This window comes from Lacerta agilis, chromosome Z (genome assembly GCF_009819535.1).
Source record: "Lacerta agilis isolate rLacAgi1 chromosome Z, rLacAgi1.pri, whole genome shotgun sequence".
Taxonomy (NCBI): Eukaryota; Metazoa; Chordata; class Lepidosauria; order Squamata; family Lacertidae; genus Lacerta; species Lacerta agilis.
This window is the reverse complement of record NC_046331.1, coordinates 16406994-16417440: the sequence shown is the minus strand read 5'-3', so window position 1 is coordinate 16417440 and position 10447 is coordinate 16406994.

The window sequence follows — 10447 nt, the reverse complement described above, 5'->3', positions numbered from 1 at the left end:
TATTGGCCTCCATGAATTTGTCTAATCCTCTTTTAAGGACAACTTAGCCATTGGCGGCCATCATTGCCTCCTATGGGAGTAAGTTCCCTATGTCCACCTGTTTGGAATGCAGGAGGTCCTGGGTTCAGCCCCCAGTGGCATCTCTCCAGGTAGTCCCGGGAGAGAGAGAGACCCCCCTGTGTCTTGAAATCCTTGGGGTCTGCTGCTAGTCTGTGGGTTCAACACTGAGCTAGGTGGACTGTCTGGGAAAAAAAAAAGAGAGGCACGGAGTGGGTGCTTTGGGACCAGAGTCTGCAGCTTTCCCCTTCCTTCCTCACTCTCTGCACCCACACCCACTCACCAAATAGGTTGGGCTGTGGTGAGGCTATTTGCTTGTATTTCACTCATCCACTTTGATACACCCCCCCCCCCCAAACCTGAGAAGCAACACGGATATTTATCTGGATAAATAAATATATAAAATCCCCACACCTCTTTACCAATGATCCCAAAAAAATCTGCATTGGGAAGCAATTAAAGGCTGTTGCCATGGAGATCTTGACTGCTGTTGGATTGCCCCATCAGCATCCAGCTGGTTTTTGGAAAGTGGGTCACTTTCTGCAGCCACTCTGCTGCTCTCCCTGATGCTGCAACAGGGACCAGCCTAGGTGGGAAGTTGCTACATAGGGTGTCCACGGAAGCTCAACACCACTGTGCCCTGGAGGAAAAGGCCTCTGTGTGCTTCTGTCAGTCCTTGTGGGGAAAGGCAATAGCTCAGCATTACAGCACCTGTCTTATAAGGAGAAGGTCCCAGGTTCAATCCCCAGCATCAGCAAATAGGCAGGAGGAAATCCTGCCTGAAACCCCAGAGAGCAATTGCTGCCAGTGATTGTAGACAATACTTTTCTTGTTTTCCAATAATTTTATTATTATTATTAAAAAAATGAAAAGAAAATCTACAGTGGTTCATGGCTAATATTTAATAGCTTTTCACCAAAGATTAACTAATCTAAATAAAAACACAAACCAAAAGAAGGAAAGGGGGGGGATAAGGAAGAAAGAGAAAAAGAAAAAGAAAAGGGGGGGGGGAGAGATGAGGAGACCTTACGTTTCTTCAGCTGTCATCTATATACAAAAAAATTATTCAGAACATCCACTCCAAGATAACACCCAACAATTCCTCTTTCTATAAGCCAATATTTTGACCCTCAAACCCAGATTTAAGCTCGTTTTCTTTTTCATGAAAAAAGTTTGCACGAGTTTCCAATCTTTAGTAAATATTGACAATAATTTTTTGTGATTAAGCACATAATCTCAGCTAAATCCTATATTTCAATAACTGTCCCTCCATCGTAGGTAATGATGAATCTTTCCATTTTTGTACATATAAAAGTTTCACCACTGTGATCATGTATTGAAATAATGTTCAATTTTATATCCATTATTCCTAGCAAGCTTCATTTTAATGCTACACTTTGATATATTCTGCATCAATGTAGTAGTGGTGGTAGTAATGATGATGATGATGATGGTGGTGATAATAATAATAATAATAATAATAATAATAATAATAATACCCCACCATGTGACTGGGTTGCCCCAGCCACTCTGGGCAGGTTCCAACATAATATAGAAACACAGTGAGACCTCAAACATTAAAAACTTCCCGATACAGGACTGTCTTCAGATGCCTTTGGAAAATCATGTAATTGTTTATTTCTTTGACATCTGACAGGATGGTGTTCCACAGGGTGGGTGCCACCACTGAGAAGGCCCTCTAACTGGTTCCCTGTAATTTCAATTCTTGCAGTGAGGGAACCACCAGAAGGCCCTTGGAGCTCGACCTCATGTATATATTTGTATCCAATATTTCTTAGCTTTTTTTACAAGTCCACCAATATATTGAGCTAGATGGACCAAGGGTCTGACTCAGTATAAAAACCCTTCATATGTTCCTAAGCCAAAAGGACATAATCTGGCTTTCCCTAAGTACAGTATTGCTGTGGCTTTTGCAGGGCCAAATTTAACTGTCTTCCTTCCAGAATATTGGAAGGGCTCCACCTTCAAATATATAAAGGGCTGACATGTGGAAGATGGAGCAACCTTGCCTTCTGCTGCTCTAGAAGGCAGGATTTGAACCAATGGAGTCTAATTGCAAGAAAGGAGATTCCAACTAAATTTTAGGAATAAATTTCTGACAGTAGGAACCATTCAACAGTGGAACAGACTCCCTGGCAAGGTGGTGGACTCCCCTTCATTGGAGGTTTTCAAGCACACGTTGGAGGGCTGCCCTGCCAGGAGGACCATGATTCCTGCATTGCAGGGCATTGGACTAGTTGACCCTTGGGGGCCCCTTACAACTCTACTATTCTATTATTCTATCTGCCATCTGCTACAGCATGCTAATTTTTTTTTTTTTTTTAAATAGCGACTGCTTCCCCCTTCCCGTCTTTGGAAGCCCCAGCTCCACGGATATCTCCCAACCGTAGCAAGAAAAACAAGGTCATAATCACCTTATTGATTCTGTCTCCAGCTGAAGGAATCTAATCCTCTGTGTGTGCGCGTTTGTGTGTCATTCAGAGCAGAGCTAGCAATCCAGTCTTTAACTCTAGCAGCCAGGGGATTCTCTATCGCTCGGTGGAAGGCTTATGTTGTTACAACACGTCAATCAGTCTCGAGAACGCGTGCATTAAGTAGATGGCCTTCTTGTCATTTCTCCCCCCCCCCCACCCTCCTCAGCTGATTATCTGAAAAGAGAGCAATTTCCTTTTCAATTCCTCCTGCTGCAGGAGGACCATATGGCCCTGGAATCCAAATCCTGCTTTGCCCAGGATGAATCTGTCTCTCTCTCCCTGCGGAGAGCCGAGGACCATTTCAAGCAAAAGGGAGCGACTTAGTGAAGCTGGTTCGTGGCAAGGCTGGAGACAGTATTTGTATTTATACATGACTTAAGATCTGTTCCTCCTTGTCACCCAAGGAGGGTGATGGGTATGAGGTTCCATAGAAACACGGGAAACGGCATAATATTGAGAGTCAGCGACTGGTCAATCCAACCCAGTGTTCTCCTGAAGAGTCACTAGCCACTAGCCTCTCCCATCTAAATGAAGACATCAGTCTAAGTCTGTGTTTGTGTGCAGTGAAACTTCTGCTGCTTCCACATCATGAAGTTTATTTAAACTTAGTGCATTCATTATACATTATTATTCTTTTTCTTGGACTGGGACTCAAGGTGGCTTAGAAATAAAAATGCAAAACACAGATAAAATAGAAAAAAGCTACAATCATAGAAAAGACAATTATTTAAAAACTAATGAAGTTAAAACAGTACAAAAGCAAATCTATTAAAGTTACAGATAAAAAACAATAAAAAGTTGTTTTCTTAAAAATAGACTCCCTGAACATTACCCTCCAGCAAAAGGACAACAAGGATCCTTTCTATCATAGCTCAGTGATGTTTTGCAATCCTAAAAAGGTTTAGTACTGGAGGAGACTTTCCCAGCTGTGCCTGATCCTTTCAGGCTTCAGCCTGGAACCTTCTGCATGCAGAACAGATTCCCTACCCACTGAGCTATGGCCTGTCCTCTCAAAAAGAGGAAGTAAAATTCTAGTCCTCATGGTTCTGAATAAATGGCAGAATTAAACAGGAAGGAGCATAGAGCTGCCTTATACTGAGGCAGACCCTTAGTCCCTCTAGCTCAGGAGTCAGCAACCTTTTCCAGCCGTGGGCCAGTCCACCGTCCCTCAGACCATGTGGTGGGCCAGGCTATTTTGAAAAAGAAGAAGAACGAATTCCTATGCCCCACAAATAACCCAGAGATGTATTTTAAATAAAAGCACACATTCTACTCATGTAAAAACATGCTGATTCCCGCACTGTCCACGGGCTGGATTGACACGGCGATTGGGCCGCATCCGACCCACGGGCCTTAGGTTGCCTACCCCTGCTCTAGCTCATAGTTGTCTACACTGACTGGCAGTGGCTTTCCAGGGTTTCAGGGAGGGTATATTTTCCCATTCCTATCTGGAGATATTGGGTGTTGAATCTTCCTTCTGCTGAGTCAGACTGCTGATCCATCTAGCTCAGTTGTGTCCAGACTAACTGGCGGCAGCGGCTCTCCAGGGTCTCAGACTGGGGACCTGCCTAAACTACCCTGCCATCAGGGATTGAACCTGAGACCTTCTGCATGCCTTTTGATCTCTTAAAATGACGACACTTTTGAACTGTGGATAGACATCAGCTGGAGGACATCAGCCACTTTCCTGATCTTAGTCCAGGGGTCTGCAACCTTTAAGACCAAAAGAGCCACTTGGACCCGTTTCCGAAGGGAAAAAAAAATCTGGGAGCCGCAAAACCATTGCGACATTTAAAACAAATATAACACTGCATTTTATTTTTAAAAATCCGATTTAAATTTTTAAAAATCCGATTTAAATAAAAAAAATCCATTTTTTTAAATAATAAAAAATCATTCATTTTTATCCACCCTGGGGACCACTACCAGGTCACAGCCTGATCCAAGGTGGGTTGCAACAGCATACAAATATTTGATTTGTTGTTGTTTTTTTTTAAAAAAATGAGTCCTCAACTGCACACTTGTGTTAAATGTTTGTCCCATGTCTTATTGAAGACTGCTGGCTTTTACAATAATCTTAGTGTCTTTTACCCTTAATATTCCAGACCAGAGGCTATGTTCACCTCTTCCAACCTCCTCTCTTGCTAAATAAAGCACAGAATTGCATCAGAGAAGCCTGTGATGTTTGTGCTGACTTGCATACAGGTGGCTGTAGTAGTTCGTAGTGTTCAAACCTTTTTAGGGGAGTTCCCTGCCCCCTTAATGACAATGGCGATAGATTTTGCACATGAACACAGATCCAAGTTAGGACTCCTCTCTTCCACGCCAACAGGTGCTTTGTCAAGGCTCCCCTAACACACACTCAGGACAGAGGAAAAACTGAAAAACGTCCCGGCCTTGCTCCGGGGCGGAAAGAAACGCGCACCCGCAAGAGCGCGGTCTGAGGCTGCGAGCGGAACCAGGAGCGAAGGAGGCAGCGGCAGGGAAACAGGCGCCGCTTCCTCGACCATTTTTAAAAAGAGGGCTTCCCCCCTCGCCCGCCACCCTCCGCCCCTGGCCCAGCCCGCAGCTGCCTACCTCGTCGTCGCCTCGACGCAGCAGCCAGCAGCCTTCTGAGAGGAACCACGGCCAGCCCTCCCCCGCGGTCCCACGACCCAGCCGAGGAGTCCTGGCCTCCAGTGCCCGTGCGGGGACGCGTCTGAAGGCCCCCTTCCTGCCCCATCCCGTCCCGCCTCCCAGCTGCCTCTGGATGCCGCCGACCCCGGAGCTCCCCTGTCCGCCCCAAGGCCGCCTCCCACGCTAGGAAGACTCCCGGAGCTGGGCAGGGTTGGTCCCGCCAGGCAGGCTCGGGGGGCGGCCTCTCCCATGGGCACCTGCTTCGGAGGCGGAGGCGGGATCTTCAAAGTTCCCCCTCCCGCTCGCCCAGCTCCATCTCTTCCCGAAGGAGCGTGCGCGCCTCAGGCGCGCTCCCCGCCAGAGCCCTCGGCTGAGCTGCGCCACCTCTACTGCGTCCCCACCGCCTCCGAGCCCCGCTGCCCCGCTGTTCAAAGCCAGGTGATCCTGGGTACGCCCCTGAGCAGCGCCCTCAGCCTCCGGAGGGCGGGCCGCCGGCCAGCTGGAGGGCAGTCGCTGCCAGCTGGAGAAGTGGGCGGGTGTATCCGCCCCGGAGCTCCGGAGCCGCGGCAGCCGTGTAAAAGAGCCGCATGCGGCTCCGGAGCCGCAGGTTGCTGACCCCCGTCTTAGTCAATAGGCCAAGAACGTGACAGTGCTTGTGGTTTAAACTGGGCTGAAGATTTTGTGCATAATGTTGGTTTGGGAGGCTGTGGTGTCATTAGGATATATGGTTTCATTTACACATCTATACAACCTGAGCATAAGCCTGAGGGGTTCACAGCATTAACACCCTGAACAGATCTTGCTTCTTCATTAGTTGCAGCTTTGGATGCAGCGCAGAGCAAGCAGGTCTCTCTGTCTCCAGCTTCCAGGCTGCTTCCAGCTGAACTCTCACACCCCACTCAGGTTCTTGATTTCTCCTAGGAGCTAAGTGAGAAGGGGTGGAGAAAAGGCCCACCACCCCTTAACCTGGAGGGCCCCATCACCCTCCAGGGCCATTCTTTGCGGATGCCGATAAGGATACTCAAGTGGCCAGCTAAGGTCATTGTTCTACAAAGAAGCTCGTCTGACTACCTCAGCAATACAATCCTCTATTAAATTCTAATCCTCACTGGGTACAGGACCCCAAGAACTGGAAGGGACTCAGGGCATTTTCGAAACTGACCCCTGATACCCACAGCATCAATTATTGTCTAGTATATAATGCACAGAGAAAACAGTACTTGGGACAAAGTTTAAGGAGAGACGAGAAGATGTCATACTATGAATCTTTCATTTGGGTACACATGAGAAATATCCAACAGTGAAGACAGCACAGTGAAGACAGCATCTTCAGCAACTGATGGGAGGACTTCTAGGAGGGGATGCTACATCTTCCTAGGAAGCTTCTAGATCTTGTTTTACGCTTTCAGGTTTTGAGAGATTTTGTTCAGATTTGTATACATTCATTTTATTCCCTTCCATTTTATTCCATTTTAATAATTGTTAAATGAGTCTTTCCTTTTTAAAGGGGCATCTTGTGATCTGCCAGGGAAACTTAACCTTTAACCAGGGTGGTATAATGTTTAGAGTGGTGGACTAGCACTTAGGAGACTAGGGTTCGAATCCCCACTTGCCCTTGGGCCAGTCCCTGCCTCTCAGCCTGACCTACCTCACATGGTTGTTGTGGGGATTAAATGCGGAGGGAGAGAACCATGTGCACCACTTTGAACTCCTTGTGGGGGGGGGAAAGGTGGGATATAAATGGAATAAATCAAACAAAATTAGTTCATGCTGCAGTTGACCTGGGTCTGAGTTAGCTTCTCTTAATAGGTCAGGGCATCTGACTATTAACCTGAAGGCTGGTTGTTCAAGACCACCCAGGGATGGCTGTGGGCAGGATTCCTGCATTGCAGAGGGTTGGACTAGATGACCCTCTGGGTCCATTCCAATTCTACAATTCTATTACAGTGGTGCCTCACAAGACGAAATTAATTCGTTCTGCGAGTGCTGTCGTATAGAGAAAATTTCGTCTTGCGAAGCACCAACGGGGGAAGAGCGGTTTGATGGGGGGGGGGAATCGCGAAATTTTTTCGTCTTGCGAGGCAAGCCCATAGGAAAATTCGTCTTGTGAGACAGCCTTTCGCTAGCGAATGCCTTTCGTCTAGTGAGTTTTTCGTCTAGTGAGGTACCACTGTATTGTATTTTCATTTTGTCAAGCCTTTGTTCAGTGGGTAGAGCATGAAACTCTTAATCTCATGGGCATGGGTTCAAGCCCCATGTTGGGCAAAAGATTCCTTCATTGCAGGCGGTTGGACTTGGGGACCCTTGGGGTCCCTCCCAACTCTATGATTCTATGATGACTAGATACAAATAAAATACAAATCTAAAAGGTGAGCCAGGTAGAAATTTCAGGATCCTGCTTGCTAATTGTGACTCTCCCAAACCTCACAAATTTATCTTGATCCTTGGTTGACATCAGTTGCATGGCATGACTGTAGAGCCTGGTGACAGGGAGTTACACAGTCTTGCCACAATCGTTGCTGATCATCCAGTGCCATGCACTTAGTTTCATACAACAGACTCTGGTTTTTCAGGCCACCTAGAAAGAATGATTTGAAGTCAAGCAGCAGATGCCAGAGGGCTGAAATGTTTCCAAGTCAAGAGAACAGCTGGCAGGCTGAAAGGGAATTCTGTGTGTACTCTCATTATGATAATGCAGTAATGACTGCTGGTAATTAAAGATCTGTCAGCTCTCCCAGTGGAACAAACCTCTGCTTTTCTGAAAAGTAATATGCTGTGGATGCTCCCAACAGCTACCCAATTCAGTTAACTTGCACACCAGAGGGGCCACAGGGAGCGGATGGTATGCTTTGGCTTTTTGAAAAGCTCCCATAGTTTGGGGGCAGCATTGAAAGTGAGGCATGAAGGCATGAAGGCATGAAGGCATGTTCATCAGCTATCTCCTAGGTTGTGTGTGTTGGTGACTTGTGGAAGTCAGTTGGTCATTCACCACACCCCAACCAGTGTGATGTTATCTGCAGAGTATGTGGAGCCCCAGCAGAGTCTTCAGAGATTTCCTGCTCCCAGCAGAGCATTCTCTTCCAGAGTCCCCAATTAAGAGGAAAACTCCTCTCCCACACAGTTCAAAGTAACCAAGTGTTTATTGTCTTCAGATGCAAGGAAAAGCTAAACACTGCTATCTACTATGTGCACTCCTTATGGCCTTTGAAGTAAAGATGCATATGTATGGAGAGATCCACTAACACTATCGTCACGCTAGCTAACTATGAAAAACCCACAGTCTCTTCCCCTGACTCTCACAGATTCAGAGTGAGATCCTTTCAGCAAAACAGGGCAGGACATGAACATGCAACAGGACTAGACATAATGAAAGCAATGCCCTGGAGATTATGATACCCGTCTCTACACATAGGCATACAGCCTGGACCAATGGGGGGGGGTGAATGGCTCAGCAAGGCATGCAGTCGACCTGGCTGGTGTTGCTATAGTAACCCAGTGCGCCTGGCACCCTTCTCTCAGCACATCCAGATGTGGGGGATGTGCTCCTCAAGACATGGTTCACATTACACCAAAAGTGTGAAGTGTTTGAAGCAAACTAATAAGGTTTGTATAGCCTGTATGAGGGCCTCCCCCCACCCTCACCCAGGCTTGTTGTGTTTCTTGCATGGCAGGGGGTTGAACTAGATGACCTCTGGGGTCCCTTCTAATGGTTGTTGGCATCTATCTGCCTTGAGAGACAATGGAGGCTGCCTCTGGGGGTGAAGTCAAACTGCTGAGTTAGCAGCGCAGTGTGTATGGAGGTCCTGGGGTGCCCAGACAACATGACACCCCTCTTGGCCTCGCTGATGTAAAAGGTAAAGGGACCCCTGACCATTAGGTCCAGTCGTGTCCGACTCTGGGGTTGTGGCACTAATCTTGCGTTGCTGGCCGAGGGAGCTGACATACAGCTTCTGGGTCATGTGGCCAGCATGACAAAGCCGCTTCTGGTGAACCTGAGCAGCGCACGGAAACGCCGTTTACCTTCCTGCCGGAGCGGTACCTATTTATCTACTTGCACTTTTGACGTGCTTTCAAACTGCTAGGTGGGCAGGAGCTGGTACCGAGCAACGGGAGCTCACCCCATCGCGGGGATTCGAACTGCCGACCTTCTGATCAGCAAGCCCTAGGCTCTGTGATTTAACCCACAGCGACACCCGCGTCAGTGTGTATGGAGGTCCTGGGGTGTCCAGACAACACAACACCCCTCTTGGCCTCGCTGATGTAGTCCAAAGGAAACTAGAGCAATGCATTTGGCACCAACTTGGTTGGAGGAGTTTCCCAAAGGAGATGTACAAGGCGCCACCCAACCCCCTTAGGGACCCCACTCCAGATTTGTGTAGGTTTACTCCTTAAGCCTTTTCTTTTCCCAAGTATATCCCACAAGGCAATAAAGGTTGAGGAGCAGAGTTTTCCTTCTCCGAGAAGGGCTACCTTCTCAGATTGACAAGCCCCAGCTGCAGAAACCACCTTTTTGACTGTTGGCCCACTAGTGGTCTCATCCACTCAGTCTACCACACTGGAGAGCCAGTGTGGTGTAGTGGTTAAGAGCGGTAGACTCGTTATCTGGGGAACCGGGTTCTTGTCTCCGCTCCTCCACATGCAGCTGCTGGATGACCTTGGGCTAGTCACACTTCTTTGAAGTCTCTCAGCCCCACTCACCTCACAGAGTGTTTGTTGTGGGGGAGGAAGGGAAAGGAGAATGTTAGCCGCTTTGAGACTCCTTCGGGTAGTGAAAAGTGGGATATCAAATCCAAACTACTACTACTACTACTACTACTACTCCTCCTCCTCCTCTTCTTCTTCTTCTTCTTCTTCTTCTTCTTCTTCTTCTTCTTCTTCTTCTTCTTCTTCTTCTACCAAAGCCTGTCTTCATATGCAGACGAAATCCCTAACTCACTGAGGGTTTGAGACCCACCTTCAGCTATTTTAGCCAGCCAGTCAAAGCCATTTCCCGGGATGTGGCCACTGTCACTTGCAGACAGCTTCTAGGAAACACAGGTAAGAGTGGGGAACAAAAGTGTATGAAGTACCTTAGAAGCAAGATGTGTCCCCCAACAAAGGTACTGTCCCTCTTCTAATGCCCCACACACCCCATACAACCCTGACTCTACAGTTCTATGGTGCTATGAATTTAAACACCACACCTTTAATCACTTTTTAAGATATGAAACCTTCATTTATTAATCCAAATGACATCATTGGCATTTACAACATTCATTGCATAAACTTGGACATACAAA